Source organism: Carcharodon carcharias, chromosome 4 (assembly GCF_017639515.1).
Source record: "Carcharodon carcharias isolate sCarCar2 chromosome 4, sCarCar2.pri, whole genome shotgun sequence".
Lineage (NCBI taxonomy): Eukaryota > Metazoa > Chordata > Chondrichthyes > Lamniformes > Lamnidae > Carcharodon > Carcharodon carcharias.
Window position 1 is genome coordinate 49,587,661 of NC_054470.1, and position 25,733 is coordinate 49,613,393.

Genomic DNA, 25,733 nt, shown 5'->3' on the forward strand with positions numbered 1-25,733 from the left:
AAAACAAATTTTCATCATTCCAAAAAATGTACCCATCTAATCAATGTTTTGTTCTGACTTTTACACACCTACACCCCCGTTCACTTCTCCTAAAACTGCAAAGCCAGCAAGGGTGTCTCTAATAAAATGTTGTCAACATCAATACTTAACCAGCAGGGCTGAAAGAATTTTCATGACTGTGGATTCATAGGGTCTCATAACTTCTAACAATGCTTTCTATTTTTTTTAAAAGGCATTTGGAAGCTTAATTTGTTTGTATTGATTGGAGCAGACAAGCTTCTAATCCATCTGGTGGCTGTCTTTGGAAAGATTTGCAGTGAAACAATATTTGTGGAGAAGATCCTTGTGGGCTTTATCAGCTGTGAGGTAAGTCTTTATTATTGAGCAATTTGGTAGGACAGAACTTGAATACTGATGGAAAGGATTTTTTGTTGAAGTTTTTCATCTTGCACTCGGGACAATTTGCAAGAAAATGCCAATGCTGTCAAGCCAAAGGACGTTCTGCCTATTACATAAATGAATAATGTAGTATACGAATTTCAGTGCCAGTGTGATGCTAGGTATGTGGGCCATGTGTCCCAAAGACTTGTGCATCATACCAAACAGCATGTCCCTTTTGCTGTTCACAACAGGCAAGGTACAGACCAAACTCAAAACAGTGTCCAATATGAGATGTGATTCTGCAATTGGACAGTATGTTGGACAGTGCAAGAAGAGGTTAGGTGATGATGGCCTTTGTCAAATATGCATATAGGAGGAATAGCCGTTCTTTATTTAAAAGCACAGCATCTGGTTTCATTGGTTTTAAACAAATTTTGTATTACCTTTGAATTACATACTTTATAGGACTTTAAAGAAAACTACTGCAGCTGGTGGTGATCTGAAATTAAAGAAGGGCTGGAAATATTCAGCAGGTTAGTCAGCATCTGTGGCGCGAGAAACAGTCATTGTTTCAGGTCGACCACCTTTCATCAACACCAGTTCTAATGAGAGGCCATTGACCTGAAATGTTATAGTCTCCCAACCTCGGACGGCCCGCTTCTACCTCCTACCCAAAATCCACAAACAGGACTGTCCTGGCAGACCGATTGTGTCAGCCTGTTCCTGTCCCACGGAACTCATTTCTTGCTATCTTGACACCATTCTCTCTCCCCTAGTCCAGTCTCTTCCCACCTACATCCGCGATTCCTCTCTCACCCTATATCATATCAACAATTTCCAATTCCCTGGCCCGAACCGCCGCCTCTTCACCATGGACATCCAGACCCCTACCGGGATGGTCTGAGGGCTCTCCGCTTCTTCCTCGAACAGAGGCCCAAACAATCCCCATCCATCACTACTCTCCTCCGTCTGGCTGAATTTGTTCTCTCACTGCACATTTTCTCCTTAAACTCATCTCACTTCCTCCAAATAAAAGGTGTGGCTATGGGTACCCTCATGGGCCCCAGTTATGCCTGTCTCCTTATGGATTATGTGGAACATTCCTTGTTCCAGTCCTACTCTGGCCCCCTCCCACAACTCTTTCTCCAGTACATCGATGGCTGCTTCAGTGCTGCTTCATGCTTTCGCCTGGATCTGGAAAAATTTATTAACTTTGCTTCCAATTTCCACCCCACCATTTTCACGTGGTCCATCACTGACACTTCCCTTCCCTTCCTTGACCTCTCAGTCTCAACCTCTGGTGATAGACTGTCCACCAATATCCATTACAAGCCTACCGACTCCCACAGCTACCTTGACTACAGCTCCTCACACCCCACTTCCTGTAAGGACTCCATCCCATTCTCTCAGTTCCTTCGCCTCGGTCGCATCTATTCTGATGATGCCACTTTCTAAAACAGTTCCTCTGACATGTCTTCCTTCTTCCTTAACCCAGGTTTTCCACCCACAGTGGTTGACAGGGCTCTCAACCGTGTCCAGCCCATCTCCTGCGCATCTGCCCTCACACCTTCCTCTCCCTATCAGAACCATGATAGGATCCCCTTGTCCTCACTTAACACTCCACCAGCCTCCGCATTCAAAAGATCATCCTCCGCCATTTCTGCCAACTCCAGCATGATGCCACTACCAAACACACCTTCCCTTCACCCACCCTGGCGGCTTTCGCAGGGATCGTTCCTCCGGGACACCCTGGTCCACTCCTCCATCACCCCCACTCCTCAAAGCCCTCCCACGGCACCTTCCCATGCAACCGCAGAAGGTGCAACACCTGCCCCTTTACTTTCCCCCCCCCTCCTCACCGTCCAAGGGCCCAAGTACTCCTTTCAAGTGAAGCAGTGCTTCACTTGCACTTCCCTCAATTTGGTCTACTGCATTTGCTGCTCCCAGCGCGGTCTCCTCTCCTCCCCTCTCTCCTGGAGAGACAAAACGCAGACTGAGTGACCGCTTTGCGGAACACCTTCGGCCTATCTGCAAACATGACCCAGACTTCCCTGTTGCTTGCCATTTCAACACACCACCCTGCTCTTGTGCCCACATGTCGGTCCTTGGCCTGCTGCAATGTTTCAGTGAAGCTCAACACACACTAGAGGAACAGCACCTCATCTTCCGACCAGGCACTCTACAGCCTTCCGGACTTAATATTGAGTTCAACAATTTCAGATCATGAACTCTCTCCTCTGTCCCCACCCCCTTTCAGATCCCCCTTTTTCCAATAATTTATAATTTAAAAAAATAAATATTTTTCTTTTCCCACCTACTTTTAAATTTATTTTGATCTGTTGTTTTATCTCCACCTTTTAGCCCATTTCAATACCCAACCCCCACTAGGGCCATCTGCCACTAGCTTGACCTGCTTGCTACCCTTCATGTTCCAATGAGCACATTCCTTAGATAATATCACCACCGTCAACAGCCCTTTGTCCTTTTGTCTATGACATCTTTGGCAATCTCTTCTTTGCCTCCACCTATCACTGGCCCTCTATCCAGCTCTACCTGCCCCTCCTCCCTCTACCAGCTTATATTTCACCTCATTTCTCTATTTCCTTAGTTCTGATGAAGAGTCGTACAGACTCGAAATGTCAACTGTATTCCTCTCCGCAGATGCAGTCAGACCTACTGAGTTTTTCCAGGTATTTTTGTTTTTGACATGAAATGTTAATTCTGTTTCTCTCTCCACTGCTGCTACCTGATTAACTTGCTTTTTTTAAAATTTTGTGTTGGACTTTGTGTTGATTGCTGAACTTAATTTAGAAACATTAACTACATTTAGTTATTTTCTGCAACATCTTAAGCTTCATTTAAAATTAGATTGGGAAATAAACTTATTGGTTAGGTCAAGGTTAAATGGCCTTTAAGTGATGCCTTTATTGAAAAATTAATTTTAAAAATATGACTTGTGTTGAAGTATTTTAAGGCAACAGTGTAAAGTGCTCATTGGTGTGAAGGATGTAAAAGCAGGGCAAGTCACAAAGGATTGGTAAATAAATCAGCATTTCATGATTCTTTATTTACTTATTCATAGTCTAACCATCACCTAAGATTATTAATAAGCATTTCTACCCCAACAACATGCCATGCACCCTCACAAAATAAAAGCTAATAATCAAGCCCTTGGTTTTTGAATCTCCACTTTCTCCTTGTTTTCCACTGGTCTTGATTACTGCTCTATGCACATTTCTTTTTATTGGTTGATAGTGATTGGTGATTCATTCCTCAAAGTTGGTTGCTTTTCTTGAGGACACTGTTGCTAAAACAACAAAATGAGTAGATGCAAAGCTTTGTGCAACTAACATATTGAAATTGGTTGAAGACTAAAGGCACCTATTTCAATCATGAATGAATACAGCCCATATGAGGTAATCTGATGGGCAGTATGATGGATAAATAAGGTAGTCACATGAATATGTGCACATACGTATTAAACAGAATGTGTCAATATGCACTTTGAGAATTGTGCAGATGAGGTTTTGCAGCTGTTCAACCCTGTCAAAAGCCTTACGATGAAAATGAGTAAATGCTGTTTCGTTTTAAGCCAAAGCATTGAATTATTGATGACCTGTGTTCAATTGTGCACTTCCATTCCTCAAGGCTCACAGGTTGTGTTTGATTTAATTATTCATGTTTTCTTTTATCTATTGTGCATTATATTAGCTGCTGACGGATATTCTGTTGTCTAGTCTTTATCATTTTGGCCTTGGTATTAAATGATCAGAGACTCAAATGCTACTTCTTAATCCCTTAATATATTAAGATCTGGAGTTTTCAGTTGTCTGTGTTCTGTTTAGTGCAATTTGAGATCAACAAAGCCAGCATAAAACATTGTGGAATTTCAAATGGCAGTTATGTTCAGCGCAAACTGAGCTTGCACGAACCTTTTGCATGAGTTTTTAAAAGAAGCACAAATACCTGGCCACATCCCCAGATCAAATTAATCACCATTGAGAGTTTTTGTGAATGGTATCTATTTGTGGACCTTTAAGGAGGCTTTTAGAATTAAACTGATCTTTTGGATGCAAGGACACAAATGGGCACATTTTAAAAACTTTTGATTACTTTTTAATTTAGTAAGAAACTGACTACGATACCTTAATGTAACTAGCAAATGGTGCTAGTTATTTAAAATCTGGTTACCTGCAGGTGGTGGCCTGGACACTGATTAAAAAGGCTTTATGTTGTGATGAGCTTGTTTGCAGCTGTATTCAGACTACACCAAGTTTTGAGTCTTAACTATATCAAGTACTTCTTAAATCAAAAGGTGAAAATGAATTGTTTTCGAATGCTACCATTGCGTTGGTTCACAGCAGATTTTGTTTTGGAGATATGCAAGTGAGTGGGTGCAAGCTTGTGGGGAGAGGGGTGGTGTGTTGGTGGGGGAGGTGGGGTAAGCACTTTGCAAAATGAGCTCAATTTGTGCCTGGATTGACTATTGCATTCAAAGCTGAAACTTTATCTCACACATTTTATGATGGCTTAAAACTGCAAGTGTTACTGAATCCTTCACAGAATGTTCAGGACAGTTTACTCGGATTGCACATATTGTGATGTGGGAGTGGAGTTACTTTCCTCAGGAAGGTGATGGGCCTTTATGGTTGCTTAATTTTGAAAATGTCTGTTTTTAAAAGATCTCACCATTCCCACCCATATCCTTACTGTAAATAATGTTGCTATTTCATATTGCAATATTCATTTTTTTTTGCAATTAAAATAAAACAAATTCAAGGGTGCAACTTTTTTAAAAAAGAACTTGAGACCTGACTTTGAATCCAAGTCTCAATAGGATAGAATTCCCTTCCCCTATGATAGGTATAAGGATTCTATATGAAATTTGGACAGTCTCAGAACAAGCTCATATACACAGTGATCGTCAGTCTGGGAAAAAATGATAGTCTTGTACAAAAGACTACAAAGCTAACTCGCAAGGGAAATTGTGAAAATTCTTAGATGAAGGTTGAAAAGCATTTTTGGGACATGTAGATGGATTTTTCTTCCGAACTTTATTTTTTTTGTTTCAGTTAAAACAAACTTACTTATGTTCTTTATATTAAGGTGTAAAAGTCGATCTTTATTTGTTAAAATTTAATTTATTGGAATGGTTAAATTCTGCTGTTCTGCAATGGTTTTGTACAGAACCACTTGTTGAGGATACTTAATAATTTGCCCATTCATGAGAACGGCCTCAGGGATGAAGAACTTCAGTTATTGAGAAAGATTGGAGGAGTTTAGACTGTTCTCCTTAGAGAAGATGAGGTTGAAAGGAAATGTGATAGAATATTCAAAATCATGAATCTGGATGGACTGGATGAGGAGAAATTGTTCCTGTTGGTGGAAGGATTGAGAACCAGAGGACATAGATTTCAGATAATTGGCAAAAGAAACAATAGTGACTTGAGAGAGATTTTCACCGCAGCAAGTGGTTAGGATCTGGAATGCACTGCTTGGGTGTGTGGCGGAGGCAGGGTCAGGTGAGGCTTTCAAAAAGGAATTGGATCATTATCGGAAAAAGAAAAAATTGTAAGGGTACAGGGAAAAGACAGTGGAGTGGCACTAGGTGAAATGTTCCTTCAGTGGGCCAGCACAGACATGATGGGTTGAATAGCTGCCTTCAGTGCTGTAATCGTTTTATGATTATAAGGGTTTCCAAAATTGTGGACTTGATAATTTGATCACTGAGCTATTGGCAGAAGACTATCTATCAAAATATCGCATGTGAAAAAAATGTAATTGAATTTCTAGCACCTTTTCATGATCACAGTGTGTCCCAAAGTTCTTTATAGCCAACAAAGTACTTTCTGAAGGGTAAACACTGTTGTGATATAGGAAACATTGCATTATGCAATCTACATGTTGCACTGAAATGAGACCCAGAAATGGTTCCATAGAAAAGTTACAGCACAAAAGGAGGCCATTCGGCCCATCTTGTCCATGCCAGCCTGAGGACACCTAGGTGCCCTTTCTAATCCCACCTTCCTGCACCCGGCCCATAGCCCTGCAGCTTACAGCGCTTTAGGTGCAGATCCAGGTACTTTTTAAAAGAGTTTAGAGTTTCTGCCTCTACCACCAACCTGGGCAGCGAATTCCAGACACCCACTACTCTCTGCATAAAAACATTCTTCCTCATGTCCCTCCTACACCTTCTGTCACTTATCTCGAATCTATGTCCCCTGGTTCTAGAATTCTTCATCAAGGGAAATAATTTTATCCTGTCCACTCTATCTATTCCCTCATAATTTTGTACACCTCAATCAAGTCACCTCTCAGCCTTCTTTGTTCTAAGGAAAATAACCCCAACCTATCCAGTCTCTTCTCGTAGCTACACTTTTCTAACCCTGGCAACATTCTGCACTCTCTCCAGAGCTATTACGTCCTTCCTGTAATGTGGTGACCAGAACTGCACACAATACTCCAGTTGTGGCCTCATCAGTGTTTTATACAATTCCAACATTATATCCTTACTTTTATATTCTATACCTCTGCCAGTGAAGGAAAGCATTCCTTATGCCTTCTTTACAACCTTGTCAACTTGAACTGCTGTCTTCAGGGACATGTGTACTTGTACACCAAGACCTCTCACTTCATCTACCCCTCTTTGTATATTCCCATTTATTTTATAATCCCTGTAACTGTTTGACCTCCCTAAATGTATGACCTCGCACTTCTCTATGTTAAAATCCATCTGCCACTTTACCGCCCACTCCATCAACCCATCTATATCATTTTGGAGATAATGACTATCCTCTACACTATCCACTACTCGGCCAAACTTTGAGCCATCTGCAAGTTTCCCAATCGTGCCCCCCGCGTACATGTCCAAATCGTTAATATCTAATACAAACAGCAAGGGTCCCAACACCGAGCCCTGTTGAATACCACCTGAGACAACTTTCCATTTGCAAGGGCATCCATCGACCATTACTCTTTGTTTCCTGTTACAAAGCCAACCTTTTATCCAGTTTGCCACATTACCCTGAATCCCATGGACTTTTATTTTTCTGACCAATCTGCCATGTGGGACCTTGTCAAATGTCTTACTAAAATCCATGTACACAACATCCACTGCACTATCTTCATCAACCCTTCTTGTCACTTCCTCAAAGAATTCAATCAAATTTGTGAGGCAAGACCTTCCTTTAACAAATCCATGCTAATCATCCCTGACTAGTCCCTGCCTTTCCACATGACAGTTAATCCTATCTCTCAGGATTGATTCTACTAATTTGCTCACCACCGATGTAAGACTAACTGGCCTATAATTGTTTGGCATTTCCTTTGATCCTTTTTTAAACAATGGAGATACGTTTGCATTTCTCCAGTCCTCCGGTACCTCCCCTGTATCTAGTGAAGATTGGAAAATCATCCTCAGAGCATCTGCTATCTCCTCCCTGACTTTCTTCAGCTTCGGAAACAATCCATCTGTCCCTGGTGACTGATCAACTTTCATGGGTTTCAACCCTTCGAGTACTTCCTCTCTCCTTATGACTATCCTGTCCAATATCTCGCAGTGTTCCTCCTGGACTACTATATCTATATCCCCCCCACCTTTCCTTTATAAACATGGAAACAAAATATTCATTCAAAACCCTTCCCACAGCCTCTGCATCTAGACACAAGTTTCCATCTTCATCTCTGATAGGTCCCACTTTTTCCTTAACTAACCTTTTAGCCTCCCTTAGGATCGGATCACCTCTTGGAGAAAGAAGGATACATTTCGAGCAGCGATGAAACTAAGGCCAAATTAGTACCAGAATAAATACGTGTTTGGTGAGATTATATGGATTTTGATGAGAAAAATACATGCTTTGGCATAGGAAATGGATCCTGGGCATATGGCTGATGGTGTCTTGCACAACTAGGTTTGGGAGCCATCCAGTATTTGATTCAGATATGTTGCTCATTCTTGTATTCAAAATGGTGTGAGATACAGTGCTACAGCTTGAAAATGTTACTTTCATGATAAACACTTAAGATTTTCTATTGGAAAGAGTTGTAATTGCGCCTAAAAAATAATTAGCCTTAACGCTTTCTGCCTTCATTATAGTTGCTGTGCTGCCACTGTTGTTACATTTTTTCCTTGGTTTGCGTTATCTTTCTGCTTCTCTTTTACTGTATAAATCAATTTTGAGACACTAAAGCATCAAGTATTAATATTGGAATCAGATAGCAAGGCTCCTAAAATCTCAATTTAACAAATAAATTGTGGTAAAATGAAACATTAATTATACAGCAGTGCTCCGGCCCAAAAAATATCTTCAATTTAAACAAATACATATTCTGATGTACATCTGTGTAGTCCATAAATGATCAAGGTTGATTTTACAACATTGAGGTTACTTAACAATCCATAATTTGACCTCCAATCTTTTTAATTAATGCACTGAAAGTTAGATTGGGAATAATGATTTTATAAACATTGTGTTAAAATTTCATTCCCAAGTTGGTATTGCTTAATTAAAGCCCTTTATTTGACTTGTATGTCAACAGTTATTATTTGGTGATTACATGTATCTGGGCCAAATGTAAAGGAAATTGCAGGGCAATATGCTATGTTACCTGACCATTTCCAAAATACATGGATTTCTGTCTCTTACCACCTTGCCTCTCCCCTCCCCCTTCGCTCTCACTGCTGCATATGGAATTTTGCTGCCTGTGCCACATCCCTCCATTCTACTAGCTCGTTGGCCAAACTTACTTTAATGGTCCTCCTTACCCTCACCATCATCTAGCAGCTTTCTCTAGTTTCTCTTCTTTTTATCCCCTCATGTTCCCTCTGAGCTCATGTCTGTAAAACCTACCTCCTGTTTCCTCAATCCTGTTCCTGATTAACTGCTGAACATCCAGCTTCCCCTATGGCTCTCCTGTTAGCCAATGATATAAATGGTTCTCCCTTCAGGTGTTGCTCCTCCTCTAAATCTGTCATCAATACCCCTCTTCTTGTCCCCCTGACCCCTCCATTTTTGCAATCTACTGCCCCATCTCCAATCTCCCTTTCCTTGAACATGGTGATGCCTCCCAACCTGTTCCCATCTTTCCTGGAATGCCATGTTTTAATGGTTCCAATCACGTTTCTGCCTCTTCCAAAGTACTGAAACAGCTTTTGTCAAAGTCACCAACAACATCCTATGTGACTGTGATAAAGGTAAACTTTCCTTCCTTGCCTGTCTCGATCTGCAGCTTTTGATGTGGCTGATCACACGATTCTCCTCCCAACGTCTCTCCACTCTCGACCAGATGGGTTGAACTACACTTGTTCCATTCCCATCTATCTAATCCTAGCCAGTGTTGCAATTGCTTCTCTTTCTGTTCCCACACCATTTACCTCTAGTGTCCCCCAAGGATTTAACACTTGCCCCCTCCTATTTCTCATCTACATGCTACCCCTTGGCATCCAGAGGCATGACGTTAGTTTTCAATGTATGCTGACAACAACCAGCTCCACCTCACTGCTACCTCTCTTGACAACTACTCCACTGTTGCTAAATTATCAGACTGCTTATCTGACATCCAGTGTATTGGATGAACAGAAATTTCCTCCAATCAAATATTGGGAAGACTGAAGCCATTGTTTTTAGCCCCTGCTCCAAACTCAGTTCCCTAACTCCCATCCCTCTCCCAGGCCAGTCTGTTCAAAGCCTTAGTATGCATATGAGACAGGAATTCATTTTAGGATCCAATGTGACACTATCTCCAAGAATTCCTAGTTCCATCTCTCTAACATTGCTCGACTTTGTCCATGTCTTAGCTCATGTGCTGAATACCTCATCTGTGCCTTTTGTTAACTCTAGACTCGCATATTTCAAGATGCCCCTGGCTGAGAGCCTCCCACATTCTACCCTCTGTAAATTTGAGGTCATCCAAAACACTGTTGCCCATGTCCCTACTTGCACCATGTCCATTTCCCCTATCACTCCTGTGCTCACTGACCTATGTCGGCTCTTGGCCTAAAAATATCTTGATTTTAAAACTTTCATCCTTGTTTACAAACCCCTTCATGGCCTTGCCATTCCCAATCTCTGTAATCTCCCTCAGCCTCGCAATCCTTCAAGTTACCTGCATTCCTCTTGTGCGTTCCTAATCATAATCACTGCACTATTGATGGCTGTGTCTTCAGTTGCCTAGGCCACAAGCTCCAGAATTCTCTCCCTACACCTCTCTGGCTCTATCTTGCTTTCCTCCTTTAAAACACTTCCTAAAATCAATTCTTTGACCAAGTTTTCAGTCATCTGACCTAATATCCTCCATACGTGTCTGTGTCATACTTTGGTACATGATGCTCCTGTGAAGCCCCTCGGCATGTTTCGGTGTTAAGTGGCGGTGGTTGTTATGGGAGCTTGGGCTTCAAATCTGATTTTGTTTTTTATTTGGCAATCAGCACATCTCAGTTTGAGATAAACATGCTATACTCATTGATTGTTATTATTGATCTTTTCAGATACTTTGAGGGATGAGAATCAAGCAATTGAATATTACAAAGTATTTTTTAATAAAAGTAAAATACTGGATGCTGGAAATCTGAAATAAAAAGAGAAAATGCTGGAAAAGCTCTGCAGGTCTAGCTGCATTGGTGGAGAGAGAAACAGTTAACATTTTGAGTCCATGTGACTCTCTTCAGAGCATTTTAAGTTAAGCCTTCCCTCTTGAAAGGTAGAAATTTTTATTGACTATTTTAATAAAGTTGGTAACAGCTTTTATTTTGTAAAATGGCCTTTACTCACGCCTTTGACATTTTATATTTTTATATTTTAATTGACCTGTCTATTTGAACTTCCAATAAATATAAATAATTTATTTCATTCTGAATACGAAGTGAGTAATTCAATGTAGTTTCCTATCATGACAAATAGATGGTGCTAGTGTAGTCAGCTATAACATTGTACCAGGAGAAGTTTTGTTTTTGTGCAGCACAGGTGGTGACCTTAGATAAAAACAAAAAAATGCAGATGCTTGAAATCCAAAACAAAAACAGAATTACCTGGAAAAACTCAGCAGGTCTGGCAGCATTGGCGGAGAAGAAAAAAATTGACGTTTCGAGTCCTCATGACCCTTCCTTCAACAGACCTTTTCCAGGTAATTCTGTTTTTGTTCTGGTGGTGACCTTGTTGATTTTAATATAGTGTCATGTTTTCAACATTAACACTCCAATGAAATTGCTTTATTATGAGCAGGACTGCCAAAAATCATTAATTAAGTGAATGGAGGGATTTGTGGTACTGGAAGGAGTTCTTGTGGTGCAGTGGTAGTGTCCCTACTAGTTCTGTACTGGAAGCTCTGGTTTCAATTCCCACACCAGGACTTGTTGGCCATGAGAGCAGCGTTCGTGGCGTGGCTCAACGGGCTGAAACTCAGCCTGGGAATCCTTCCACCACTTCCACGATTGCCCAAAGGGGGAAAAATCTGAGTGAAAATGATGAAAAATTGGTACTGCAGAGTTTATTTATCACACTCCTCTTTAAAAATCTAGCTGAAATGGCAGTGCTTGCATTAACTACCTCTGTCAATCACTGAGGTTTTTTAGACACATTAAAGCAGAATGACTTAAGTCGGGGCTACATAAAATGGAGACAGAAATGTTGCACAGGTTGTGGGACCAGTATTCACATTTGACATTGGGAGTTTCATTTTTACATTGTTTCGTGCTGGGTGTGACGTAGGTTGCATGACCTGCTTGACATAATTTTGCCGTGGTGACTCCTACTTGTCACGCAACTTGCTTGCCAGCCCTCCCACTTGCTGCCTATCCTGCCAACCCTCCTGCTCCTGGCTCACCTCCGTAAACCGAAGCTGCTCTCACCCTGAAGCTGTTCTTCCTGTCTCTTGCTGCTCATCTCCCAAGCCCTCGCTTACAACGTGAGTTCAGGAGAGGTCTGCGGTGATTGAGAGGTAAGTAAAAAGAGTTAGCATATGTCAGTTATATTTTAAATCTATCTTGTGAATGCCTTTTAATACAAATATAAGAATTTAGCAATGTAAAGTGTTTCAGCTCTCGGTATAATGTTACTGTTTCTCTGGGATCCTAACCACAGCTTTTACATTGGTTATAATAGGAAAATCTTTGTTGCCTCATTAAAATGAATGCAACTATAAAGTTAAGTGACGACCTACTGTATAAGGTTCTCCTGCCTTGTTTGAAATTAAGTTTTATGTTTGAAAAAAATGCTTCACACATTTGTGTATGACCATAGCTTTTACATCAGGCTGGCTTTTTTAGCTGTTGAATTTTTTTTTATCAATGTGGCATGGTAGCTGACTGAAATGTTTTCAGAAGTGAATCCAGATAGCTCACCACTAACCTGCCTGATATTTCTATCACCTGTTACTGTTCTGAAACCAAACTAGTTTGATTGTTTACATTGACTGTTACTGCACTATGGGGAGGTGATGGCGTAGTAGTATTGTCAATGGACTAGTAATCCAGAGACCCAGGGTAATGCTCAGGGTAATCCCACCACGGCAGAAGGTGGAATTTGAATTCCATAAAAATCTGGAATTAAAAGTCCAGTGATAACCTAGTTGCCCTTTAGGGAAGGAAACCTGTCGCCTTTACCGGCCTGGCCTACATGTGACTCCAGACCCACAGCAATGTGGTTGACTCTAAAATGCCCTCTGAAATGGTCTAGCAAGCCACTCAGTTGTAACGAACCACTACAAAGTCACAAAAAAGGAATGAAACCAGATGGACTATCTGGCATTTACCTTGGCACCGGTGGCAAACTCAGCTCTGTCGATCCTGCAAAGTCCTCCTTACGACTGTCTGGAGGCTAGTGCCAAAATTGGGAGAGCTGTCTCATAGACTAGTCAAGCAACAGCCTGACATAGTCATCCTCATGGAATCATACTTTCCAGATAATGTCCCAGACACCACCATCACCATCCCTGGGTATGTCCTGTCCCACTGGTGGGGACATGCCCAGGAGAGGTGATTGGCACAGTGGTATACAGTCTGGAGGGAGTTGCCCTGGGAGTCCTCAACATCGACTCTGGACCCCATGAAGTCTCTGAAACCTCCTGCTGATGAATCAGTGCTCCTCCATGTTGAACACCACCTGGAGGAAGCAATGAGGGTGGCAAGGGCGCAGACTACTTTGAGTGGGGGACTTCAATGTACATCACCAAGAGTGGCTCGATAGCACAAAACTGACCCAGCTGGCCAAATGCTAAATGACATTGCTGCTAGACTCTGCGACAGGTTGTGAGGGAACCATCGAGGGAAAAACATACTTGACCTCATCCTCACCAACCTACCTGCTGCGATGCATCTGCCCATGACAGTAACGGTAGGAGTGACCACTGCACAGTCGTTACAGAGACAAAGTCCCGCCTTCACATTGAGGATACCTTCCATCGTGTTGCATGGCACTACCACTGTGCTAAATGTTATAGATTTGGAATAGATCTAGCAACTCAAGACTGGGCATCCATGAGGTGCTGTGGGCCATCAGCAGCAGCAGAATTATACTCTAACACAATCTGTAACCTCATGGCCTGGCATATCCCCCAATCTACCATTACCATCAAGCCAATGATCAACCCTGGTTCAATGAAGAGTGCAGGAGGGCATGCCAGGAGCAGCACCAGATATAGCTGAAAATGAGGTGTCAACCTGGTGAAGCTATAACACAGGACTACTTGTATGCCAAACAGCATAAGCAGCAAGTGATAGACAGAGCTAAGCGATCCCACAATCAATGGATCAGATCTAAGCTCTGCAGTCCTGCCACACCCAATTGTGAATGGTGGTGGACAATTAAACGACTCACTGGAGGAGGAGTCTCCACAAATATCCCCATTCTCAATGATGGGGGAGCCCGGCACATCAGTGCAAAAGATAAAGCTGAAGCATTTGCTACAATCTTTAGCCAGAAGTGCCAAGTGGATGATCCATCTTGGTCTCCTCTGGAGGTCCCCAGCATCACAGATGCTAGTCTTCAGCCAATTTGATTCACTCCACGATATCAAGAAATGGCTGAAGGCACTGTGAACTGCAAAGACTATGGGCCCTGACAATATTACTGCAATAGTGCTGAAGACTTGTGCTCCAGAACTTGCCACACCCCTAAGCTAAGCTGTTTCAGTCCTGCTATAACACTGTTATCTACCTGACAATATGGAAAATTGCCCAGGTATGTCCTATACATAAAAAGCAGGACAAATCCAACCCAGCCAACTACCGCCCCACCAGTCTACTCTCCATCTTCAGTAAAGTAATGGAGGGGGTCATCAACAGTGCTATCAAGCAGCACCTGCTTAGCAATAATCCTCTCTCTGATGCCCAGTTTGGGTTCCGCCAGGGCTACTCAGCTCCTGATCTCATTACAGCCTTGGTTCAAACATAGACAAAAGAGCTGAGCTCCTGAGGTGAGAGTGACTGCCCTTGACATCTAGGCTGCATTTAACCGAGTGTGGCATCAAGGAGCCCTAACACAACTTGGAGTCGATGGAAATTGGGGGCGGGGGGAGCTCTCTGCTGGCTAGAGTCATACGGAGCTCAAAGGAAGATGTTTGTGGTTTTTGGAGGTCAGTCATCTCGGCTCCCAGGACATCACTGCAGGAGTTCCTCAAGGTAGTGTCCTAAACCCAACCATCCTCAGCTGCTTCATCAATGACTTTCCTTCCATCATAAGGTCAGAAGTGGGGATGTTTGCTGGTGATTGCACAGTGTTCAGCACCATTAGTGACTCCTCAGATACTCAAGCAGTCCATGTCCAAATGCAGCAAGACCTGGACAATATCCAGGCTTGTGCCAACAAGTGGCAAGTAACATTCACGCCATGCAAGTGTCAGGCAATGATCATCTCCAACAACAGAGAATTCAGCCATCGCCCCTTGATGTTCAATGGCATTACCATCTCTGAATTCACCACTATTAACATCCTGGGGGCTACCATTGACCAGAAACTGAACTGGACTAGCCGTATAAATGCTGCAGCTACAAGAGCAGGTCAGAGGCTAGGAATCACGCAATTCGCCACCTGACTCCCCAAAGCCTGTTTACCATCTACATGGCACAAATCAGGAGTGTGATAGAATGCTCCCCACTTGCCTGGATGAGTGCAGCTCCCACAACACTCAGGAAGCTTGGCACCACATCCACAAACACTCACTCCCCCCACCACCGACTCTCAGTAGCAGCAGTGTGTACTATCTACAAGATGCACTGCAGGAATTCACCAAGGCTTCTTCTAATGGCACCTTCCAAACCCACAACTACTACCATCTAGAAGGACAAGGGCAGCAGATAGATGGGAACACCACCGCCTGGAAGTTCCCCTCCAAGTCACTCACCATCGTGGCTTGGAAATATATTACAGTTCCTTCACTGTCACTGGGTCAAAATTCTGCAATTCTCTTCCTAACAGCACTGTGGTTGTATCTACACCGCATGGACGGCAGCAGTTCAAGAAAGCAGCTCACCACCACCTTCTCAAGGGCAACTAGGGATGGGCAATAAATGCTGGCACAGCCAGTGAAGCCCACGTCCCGTGAATGAATTTTAAAAAAAAGAACCATTTTACTTTTCAACACTGTTAACATTTGAGCTGTCTCTATTAAGAGACTATGACCATCCACTTAGTTAGCAGTGGGCTTAAATGTGGATGAATTCTATACTCAATAAAATGCCTGCAAAATATGCCACTTACAGACTGATTTTCTACATATTCAAATATCATTCTGAACAATTTACATGAATTCTACAGGGCCTTATTGATGAATCTTAACCTCACTTAGGTAATTATGTAGCACATGCTATTTAACTTGGCATTCTTGTACTTGACAATGGTCCGCATTTAAGCTGGGCATTCAATGTTTTAGGATGTTTCTGAATGAAGTTGTTATCCTTGGGCTCCTGTTTCCATGTAACTTTGGGGCACCTTCATGTGACTGCTTCTTCTGGATTTGTGACATGGTTTATCATTTTGCTAGATTTCCCCCTCTCACGTGCAGCAGCTTTGTCATTTGCGCAGCAAACTTAGGGGGGAGGAAGGGCTGTGGGGCGCTTGGAAGGAGTTGGAGAAAGAGCCTGAAGTTGGTGCTGATCAGTCTTGGGAAGGTAGGGGATGACTGTACTAACATCAGCTGGCTTCGGGTTAGGAGAATGCTAGTATGGAGGAGAGAGAAGAGAGTGCGGGCTTGAATTGAGGGAAGGAAAGGGCAATTATATGTTGATGAGGTTGGAGGGGCAGAGTTTCCCTTGAGATAGATGGATGGATGGGTAGGAATATCTGACAGGGTTCGTGAGTGAGATCATTGTGCCTAGTGGGAAGGTGGTTGGATGGTGAGGGTGGAACTTGCAGGGTGCTTGTTTTGGAGGCACAAGTTGGGCGGGGGAAGTGACTCTGAAGGGGAGTGGCTTAATGCTGCTTTTGGAGAAAAATCCAAATCACTTGTTTTTCCTTATTTTGATGTTAGAAATGCCATTGTCAAACAAACAAACACGTTTTATTTTAACATTTTTTTTCTGATGGACACCCTCCCAACATCATCCCCCCCCACCCCTCCACACAAAGAAACTTACCACAAGTTGATTTGGAAATGACATCTGAGAGGAGTGTATGCAGCTGTGTAGCTGTATGGATGGTGAGATGGAATTGAAATCCCCAATTTACTAAATGATTGTTTTTAAAAAAAATTAATACTGTTTCTCCTAGTAAATTACCTACTATGGGGAGAAAGTGTTTCGACACAAACATCATGTACTCCTAAATAGTAAATTGTGGTTTTTAATAAAATTCATGGCATTTTAGCTCTAAAATTAAAAGAAATACCTATATCCATGTTTGAACCATAGCTCAGTTACTGGCATTCTCACCCCCTGAGTCAAAGGTTGCAGGTTCAAGTCCAGAACTTGAGCATAAAGATCAAGGTGAACACTCCATGTACCATTGAAGGAGCACTGTAATGCCAGAGGATCTGCCATTTGGATGAGATGTTAAACCAAAGCTGTGTCATGCTCTTAGGCAGATGTAAAAGATCCCACAACACTCTTCCAAAAAGAAAAAGTGGAGTTATCATTGGTGCTCTGGCCAATATATATTCCTGAAGCAATTTCACAGAAACAAATTATCTGGTCATTGTTGCATTGCTGTTTGTGAGAGCTTGCTGTGTGCAAATTGGTTGCTGCATTTCTGACATAACAGTTATTAAATGTAGTAACTGTAGCTTTAAGGAATATGGTGACTGCAAATTTAAGACTTATTGTACTGTGTAATATCACGTGACAGTGCAAAAGAATCAGCCCTCAGAGCAGGGAACCTTGGGGATGGAGTTTTGTGTCCAGTAAATAAAGTTCACTGTTTCTTATGAGAAACCTGTCTGGAAAATCAAGTCCAAAACATTGCACTTCAATGAGTGTAAAGTATATGGCTGGGAATTATGTGGCAAGTATCTTACCACCTGATTCCCCAAAGCCTGTCCACCATCTGCAAGGCACAAGTCAGGAATGTGATGGAATATTGTCCACCTGCCTGGATGAGTGCACTCCAACAATACTCAAGCTCTACACTATCCAGAATAAAGCAGTTCACTTGATTCGCAGTCCATCTTACACCTTATACACTTACTCCCCCCACCACCAACCACCTAGAAGGACAAGGGCAGCAGATGCATGGGAACACCACAGCCTGCTAGTCCCCCCACCAAGCCACACACCATCATGACTTGAAAATATATTGCCGTTCCTTCACTGTCGCTGGGTCAAAATCCTGGAACTTCTTTTCTAACCATTGTGGGTGTATCTACACCACATGGACAGTAGTTCAAGAAGGTTTACCACCACCTTTCTTCCAAGCGTAATTAGGGCCAGGCAATAAATGTTGGCTTAGCCAGTGATGCCCACATCCCGTGAATGAATAAATTAAAAAGAAAGTGTATCGGGACATCCTGTGGTTGTGAAAGGCACCACATAAATGCATATCTTTATCTACAGCAGAATTCAAAACACTGAACAGTAAAACAAAGTCAAAACTTTTTGGAGGGTGGATTGATCTTCCTCGATCCCATTTGCACTTCAGCACTTACACCACTCTCTTTTGGCTTTTATATATTTCTTTATCCTCTCTTTCTAACTTTGCTCTTCAATTGCAAGCAACTATCCAAGCTAAAGTTACAAGCATGTATCCCATTGTAGTTTTGACATGCCGTGGGTGTATTCAGGGTGATTTTAGGGTTGTCAGCTTTTTGGGTACTAGGCCAGCTTTTGCTTTGTTTCTTGGCTGGCATGTGTGTTTTATTCATACTTATATTGATTTTAAGATGGTTTAATATTTTTTAAAAGTGGACATTTTTATAATTCTGTAAGAAAGTGAAGCTTCAGTCTTGTTTTTTTTAAGTCTGCATTGAAATGAGCTTTCTTTCCATTCAGTTTAACGGACTCTTTATAATTAAACAAAAAGCTACCAGAATTTTCAAGTGGCAAAGGCAGGAAGTAATTAAAGCACAAGTGCTGTGTTTTCAAAAAAGACAAATTCTTGACAAGGTCAGCATGCTTTATGTAAGATTGCAGTGGAGATATGTGAGAGAGAAAATTAGATCTTAAAAAAAAATTAACTTCCTAAAGACCACAGGAAAAAAAAGTTAATTGGAACTCCGAGAATGTGAATTGGTCTGGTGAATTGCTCTGAACTCTAAGTGAAAGGAGTGATTATAAAGTGCGGCTTACTAGGTTTCAGAGCTCTGGAGCAAGGTATGTGGTTGTCTTTTTTGTCCTTTTCAACATGAAACCTATTTGGTGCCTGCACCTGCTTAATCAGGATTTAAGTTGCCCCACCATCACAGTAATGCAGATGTCTTGCATTTGAACTACTGAGTCATGGACAAAGACAGAATACAATAGTGGTTTTATCGTGTGTTGACCTCATCGAGTGGCAGTTAAACTGGCAGATCCATTATAACAAGAACAACTTTTAAAGATGCTGAATAAATTCAAAACTTGTAGATTTTTTTTTTTCTTGGTATTTGTGCAATTTTGTGACTCGTGATTGTCACGCAAATGTTTTGTAAAATTTATAAATGTTTTTTAAGGGTAACACCAGATTAGTTGATTTCAAGGTTGGGCTACCTATTTATGTTACAGGTGCCGGCAAGTTGCACATGCATTGAATGATTCATTTCAGCCTTAGCAAATGTTGGTGTAACATTGTTTCTTTTCCCACAGAATCACAGAATTGTTAGTGCAGAAGGAGGCCATTCAGCCCATTGTGCCTGAACCAGCTTACTGAGCATTTTAACTTAGTGCCAATCTTCTGCCTCCCACGCCCCCCCCCCCCCCAACCCTGCACATTGTTTCTATTTAGATAATCACCCAATGTCCTTTTGAATGTCTCAATTGAACCTGCCTCCACCACACTTCCATGCAGTACATTCTGAACCCTTACTACCTGCTGTGTGAAAAAGTTTTTTCTCACCTTGCATTTGCTCCTTTTCCAAAACACTTTAAAACTGTGCCCCCTGGTTCTCGATCCGTTTACAAGTGGGAACAGTTTCCCTCTATCTACTCTGTCCAGGCCCCTCCTTATTTTGTAAACTTCTATCAAGTCTCCTCTCATCATTCGCCGCTCCAAGGAAAACAGTCCCAGCTTCTCCAATCTTTCCTCATAGCTGAAGTGCCTCATCTCTGGAATCATTCTCGTAAACCTCTTTTGCACTCTCTCCAATATGTTCACATCCTTCCTATTGTGTAGCATCCAGAACTGTACACTACTCCAGCTGAGGTCTAACCAGTGTCTTATATAAGTTCATCATAACCTCCCTGCTCTTGTACTCGCTGCCCCTATTAATGAAACCTAGAATATTTATGCTTTAGAAACAGCTCTCCCTACCTGTCTTGCCACCTTTAATGACTTACGTATGTATATACCCTGGTCTCTCTGCTCCTGCGCACCCTTTAGAATAGTATCCTTTGTTTTATACAGTCTATCCATGTTCTTTGTACCTTTGTACCTCACACTTCTCCACATTGAACTTCATCTGCCACCTATCTGCCCACTGCACCAATGTGTTAATCCCCTTTTGAAGTTCTACACTTTCCTCCTCACAGTGTACAATTCTCCCAAGTTTTATTATCCGCAAACTTTGAAATTGTGCCCTGCACACCAAGATCTAGATCATTCATATACATCAGGAAGATCAAGGGCCCCTATATCGATCCCTGGGGAACTCTACTACAAACCTCCTTCCAGCTCAAAAAATACCCATTAACCATTATCCTGTTTTCTATCCCTCAGCCAATGTTGTATCCACATTGCTACTGTCCCTTTTATTCCATGACCTATAATTTTCCTCACGTGTGTTGTGTGACACTGTATCGAAGGCCTTTTGGAAGTCCATATGCACCACATCAACCATCTCTGTTACCTCTTCAAAAAACTCCAGCAAAGTAGTTAGACACTATTTCCCATCAACAAATCCATAATGACTCTTCTGAATCAATCCAAGTTTTTCCATGTGACTATTAATTCTATCCCAAATAATTGTTTCTAGCAGTTTCCCACCATCAAAGTTAAACTGACTGGTTTGTAATTGCAGGACAGTTTTTTGCAACCTTTTTTGAATAAGGGTATAATATTTGCAATTCTCCAGTCCTCCGGCACCTCCCCCTGAACCCAGGGAACATTGAAAGATTATTGCCAGTGCCTCTGCAATTTCCACTCTCACTTCCTTCAATATTTTTGGATGCATCTCATCTGGTCCCGGTGCCTTATCAATTTTAAGTACCGACAGCTTATCCAATATCTCCTTCCTATCGATTTTAAACCCTTCTAGTGACTGAGCTTCCTCCTCTGTCACCATGGGCCTGGGCAACATCTATCTCGTAGGTAAAGACAGATGCAAAGTATTCACTTGACACCTCAGCCATGCCTCTTGCCTCTGTGTAAATTCCATTTTTGGTCCTACTCCTTTTACCACCCTTTTACTATTGGTGTGCTTATAGAATACTTAGGGATTTCCTTTTATGTTAGCTGCCAGTCTTTTTTCATAATCCCTCATTCCTTCTCGTATTTGCTTTTTCACATTCCTGTTGAACCTTCTGTATTTGGCTTGGTTCTCTATTGTTTTTGCTACCTGACACCTGCCATAAGTACACTTTTTCTTCTTTATCTTAAATTCTATCTTTCTTATCATCCAGGGAACTCTTGATTTGTTTGTCTCCTTTTTGAGGGAAAATACCTTGACTGTGCCCAAACCATCTTCTCTTTGAAGGTAGCCCATTGTTCAGCTCTATTGCTTTCCCCACCAATCTTTGGTTCCAGTCTATCCGGCCCAGCTCTGTTCTTGCCCCGTTGAAGTCTGCTCTCTGCCAGTTGATCATTCTTACTCTGGATTGACCAATGTAATTTTCCACTGTCATCCTAAACCTTATGATACAATGATCACTGCCCCCTAAATGTTCCCCTACTGTCACTTGATCCAATTGGCTTACCTCATTCCCAAGAACCAGGTCTAGTAGTGCCCCCTTTTTTGTTGGACTGGACACATACTGCTGTAGGATATTTTCCTGAACACAATCTAGGAATGCTTGTCCCTCACTGTCCCTTACACTACTCTATCCCAGTCTATAAATGGGTATTTAAAGTACCCCATTATTACTACTCTATGAAGTTCACATATACCTAATTTCCTTGCAGATTTGATCCTCTATATCCTTTCCACTAGCTGGTGGTCTGTGCATTACACCAAACAATGTAGTTGCACCCTTCTCATTCCTTAGCTCTAGCCAAATCAATTCTGTCCTTGAATCCCCTGACACAGCCGCTTTCTCCAGTGCTGCAATACTCTCCTTAACCAAAAACGCCACCCTTCCTTTTTTTCCCTTTCCTATCTTTTTTGAACACTTTGTCACCAGGAATGTTTAGCACTCAGATCTGCCTGCCCTTAACATCATAATTTCACAAGGCAATCTGTGCCTGTAACTCGCCAATTAGCTATACTCTATGCATTCACATACATGCAGTGTAACCCTCATTACTTGCTCCCTGGCTCTGACTCCATCTATTAACTTACTGTTCTCTATTTTAGTTCTATCTGCCCCTCCCAACATTCCGTGCACCCTGGTATTACTTTCTAATATTCTCTCCTGGTTCCTACACCCCTACTGAGTTAGTTTAAACCCTCCTCAACAGCATTAGCAAAACACTTCGCAAGGAACTCGGTCTCTGTTCAGATGCAACCCTTCTGGCTTGTACAAGTGCCGTCTTCTCCAGAGCCACTCCCAGTGTCCCAGGAATCTAAAGCCCTCCCTCCTGTAACACCTCTCCAGCCATGCACTCTCTGTTTTATCTTCCTATTTCTGTATGCACTTGCACGTGGCACTGTGAGTAATCTGGAGATTACCACTTTAGAGCCCCTGTTTGCTAATTTTCTACCCAGGTCCCTAAATTTCGATAGCAGTACCACATACCCCTTCCTACTTATGTCGTTAGTACCAATGGCTCTCCGCCCTCCCCCACAAGAATGTCCTGCAGTCCTGTGACATCCTTGACCCGAGCACCAGGGAGGCAACAAACCATCCTGGAGTCACATTGACGCCCGCAGAAACACCTGTCTGCTCCCCTAACTAAAGAATCCTCTATCAGTACTGCCCTTCTGCTCTTCTTCCTCTCCTCCTGTACAGCTGGGCCACCTGTGGTGCCAGAGGCTTGGCTGTTGCTGCACTCCTCCAAGGATCTACCTCACTCACCGATATCCAGAATGGAAAACCAGTTAGTGAGCGGGTCCTCTGAGGACTTCTACACTACCTGCCTGTTTCTCTTGGACTGTCTGGCAGTCACCCTTTTCCTATCTGCCTGCTTGCCCCTAACTTGCAGCGCAACCACCTCTCTGAATGTGCTATCCAAGTAGTTCTCTGCATCACAGATGCACTTCAGCGACTCCAGCCGCTGCTCAAGCTCTGAAACACAAAGCTCATGCTTTTGCAGCCGGTGACACTTCCTGCACATGAGCTCCTCTGGGTCACGAAAAGTGTTCGCAACTCCCCACATGCCATAGGATGGGCATTCCACTTTGCTGAGCTGTCCTGCCTTAGCCTTAAACTTTTAAGTCACTTAAACTTTTAAATCCTACTTAATAAACCTTACTAAAAATTACAGTTCCTACTTTATTCTAAACCTTAGGAATAGAATAAACTTTAAACACTTAGCAGATACTCACCAAACAGCTAGCTGGCTTCTTCAAGCAATCAAATTGTATCTTTCCTGTGATGTCACAATTTGTTTTTTTTTGCTGTGCTCTTGAACTCTCCTTTTTGGCTGGTTTCGAGCAGCTGACAGGTCCACCTCTCCGACTGCTCTCCCTAAAGGTGAGTGATTTAGGCCGTGCTCCCCGGCTTGTATTTATTCCCTCCCTGCCATGTGCATCTCCCGCAGGTCCACTCTCTGACTGCCCTTTCTGCAGGTGAGTAATCAACTTTCATGGGATGTGGGTGATTCTGGCTAGGCCAGTATCTATTGCCCAGCCCAAATTCACCTTGAAAAGGTGATGATGAGGTGCCTTGAACTGCTGCAGGCCATACAGTGCATGTACACCAACCAATGGATCAGATCTAAGCTCTGTAGTCCTGCCACATCCAGTCATGAATGGTGGTGGACAATTAAGCAACTTACTGGAGGAGGCGGCTTCACAAATATCCCCATCCTCAATGTTGGAGGAGCCGCATCAGTGCAAAAGATAAGGCTGAAGCATTTGCTACAATCTTCAGCCAGAAGTGCCAAGTGGATGATCCATCTCGGCCTCCTGTGGAGGTCCCCAGCATCACAGATGCCAATCTTCAGCCAATTTGATTCACTCCACGTGATGGCAAGGAATGGCTGAAGGCACTGGATACTGCAAAGGCTATGGGCCCTGACAACATTCCGGCAATAGTACTGAAGACTTGTGCTTCAGAACTTGCTGCTCCCCTAAGCCCATCTGTTCCAGTACAGCTGCAACACTGGCATCTACCTGGCTATGTGGAAAATTGCCCAGGTATGTCCTGTATGCGAAAAGCAGGACAAATCCAACCCAGCCAATTACTGCCCCATCAGTCTACTCTCGATCATCAGTAAAGTAATGCAAGGGGTCATCAGCAGTGCTATCAAGCGGTACTTGCTTAGCAATAACCTGCTCATTGACATCCAGTTTGGGTTCTGCCAGGGCCACTCAGCTCCTGACCTCGTTACAGCCTTGGTTCAAACAAGGATAAAAGAGCTGAGCTCCCGAAGTGAGGTGAGAGCCCTTGACATTAAGGCAGCACTTGACTGAGTGTGGCATTAAGAAGCCCTAGCAAAACTGAAGTCAGTGGGAATCAGGGGGAAAACCCTCTGCTGGTTGGAGTTATACCTAGCACAAAGGAAGAAAGTTGTGGTTGTTGGAGATCACTCATCTCAACCCCAGGACATCACTGCAGGAGTTCCTCAGGGTAATGTCCTCGACCCAACCATCTTCAGCTGGTTCATCAGTGACCTTCCTTCCACCATGAGGTCAGAAATGGGGATGATCGCTGATGATTGCACAACGTTCAGCACCATTCGCGACTCCTCTGATACTGAAGCAGTCCATATCCAAGCAGTCCATATCGAAATACAACAAGACTGGACAATATCCAGGCTTGGGCTGACATATGGCAAGTAACATTCACGCCACACAAGTGTCGAGCAATGACATCTCCAACAAGCAAGAATCAACTCATCGCCCCTTGATGTTCAATGGCATTACTGTCACTGAATCCCCACTGTCAACATCCTGATGATTACCGTTGACAAGAAACTGAACTGGACTAGCCATATAAATGCTGTGGCTACAAGAGCAGGTCGGAGGCTAGGAATCGTGCGACGAGTAACTCACCTCCTGACTCCCCAAAGCCAGTCCACCATCTACAAGGCACAAGTCAGGAGCGTGATGGAATATTCTTCACTTGTTTGGATGAGTGCAGCTCTCTCAACACTCAGAAGCCTGACACTGTCCAGGACAAAGCAGTCCACTTGATTGGCACCACATCCACAAACATTTACTCCCTCCAGCACCGAAGCACAGAAGCAGCAGTGTGTACCATCTACAAGATGCACTGCAGGATTTTGCCAAGGCTCCTTAAACAGCACCTTCCAAACTCACGATGGCTACCATCTAGAAGGACAAGGGTAGCGTACAGATGGGGATGACCATCACCTGAAAGTTCCCCTCCAAGTCACTCGCCATCCTGACTTTGAAATATATCACAGTTCCTTCACTGTTTCTGGGTTAAAATCCTGCAACTCCTTCCTTACAGCACTGTGGGTATACCTACATCACATACACTGTGCTGCTGTAGAAGGCAGCTAACCACCACCCTC

General features: G+C 42.9%; 1 protein-coding gene across 2 annotated transcripts in view; it reads left to right on the forward strand.

The window, feature by feature from the left end:
* The first annotated feature begins 232 nt into the window (after positions 1 to 232).
* Positions 233 to 25,733, forward strand: part of kank1a (KN motif and ankyrin repeat domains 1a) — a 230,304-nt gene continuing 204,803 nt past the window's right edge. For both annotated transcript variants that reach the window (XM_041186282.1, XM_041186281.1), the window contains exon 1: positions 233 to 366. The gene's annotated coding sequence lies outside the window, so the exon portion shown is untranslated. The remainder of the gene's footprint in view (positions 367 to 25,733) is intronic.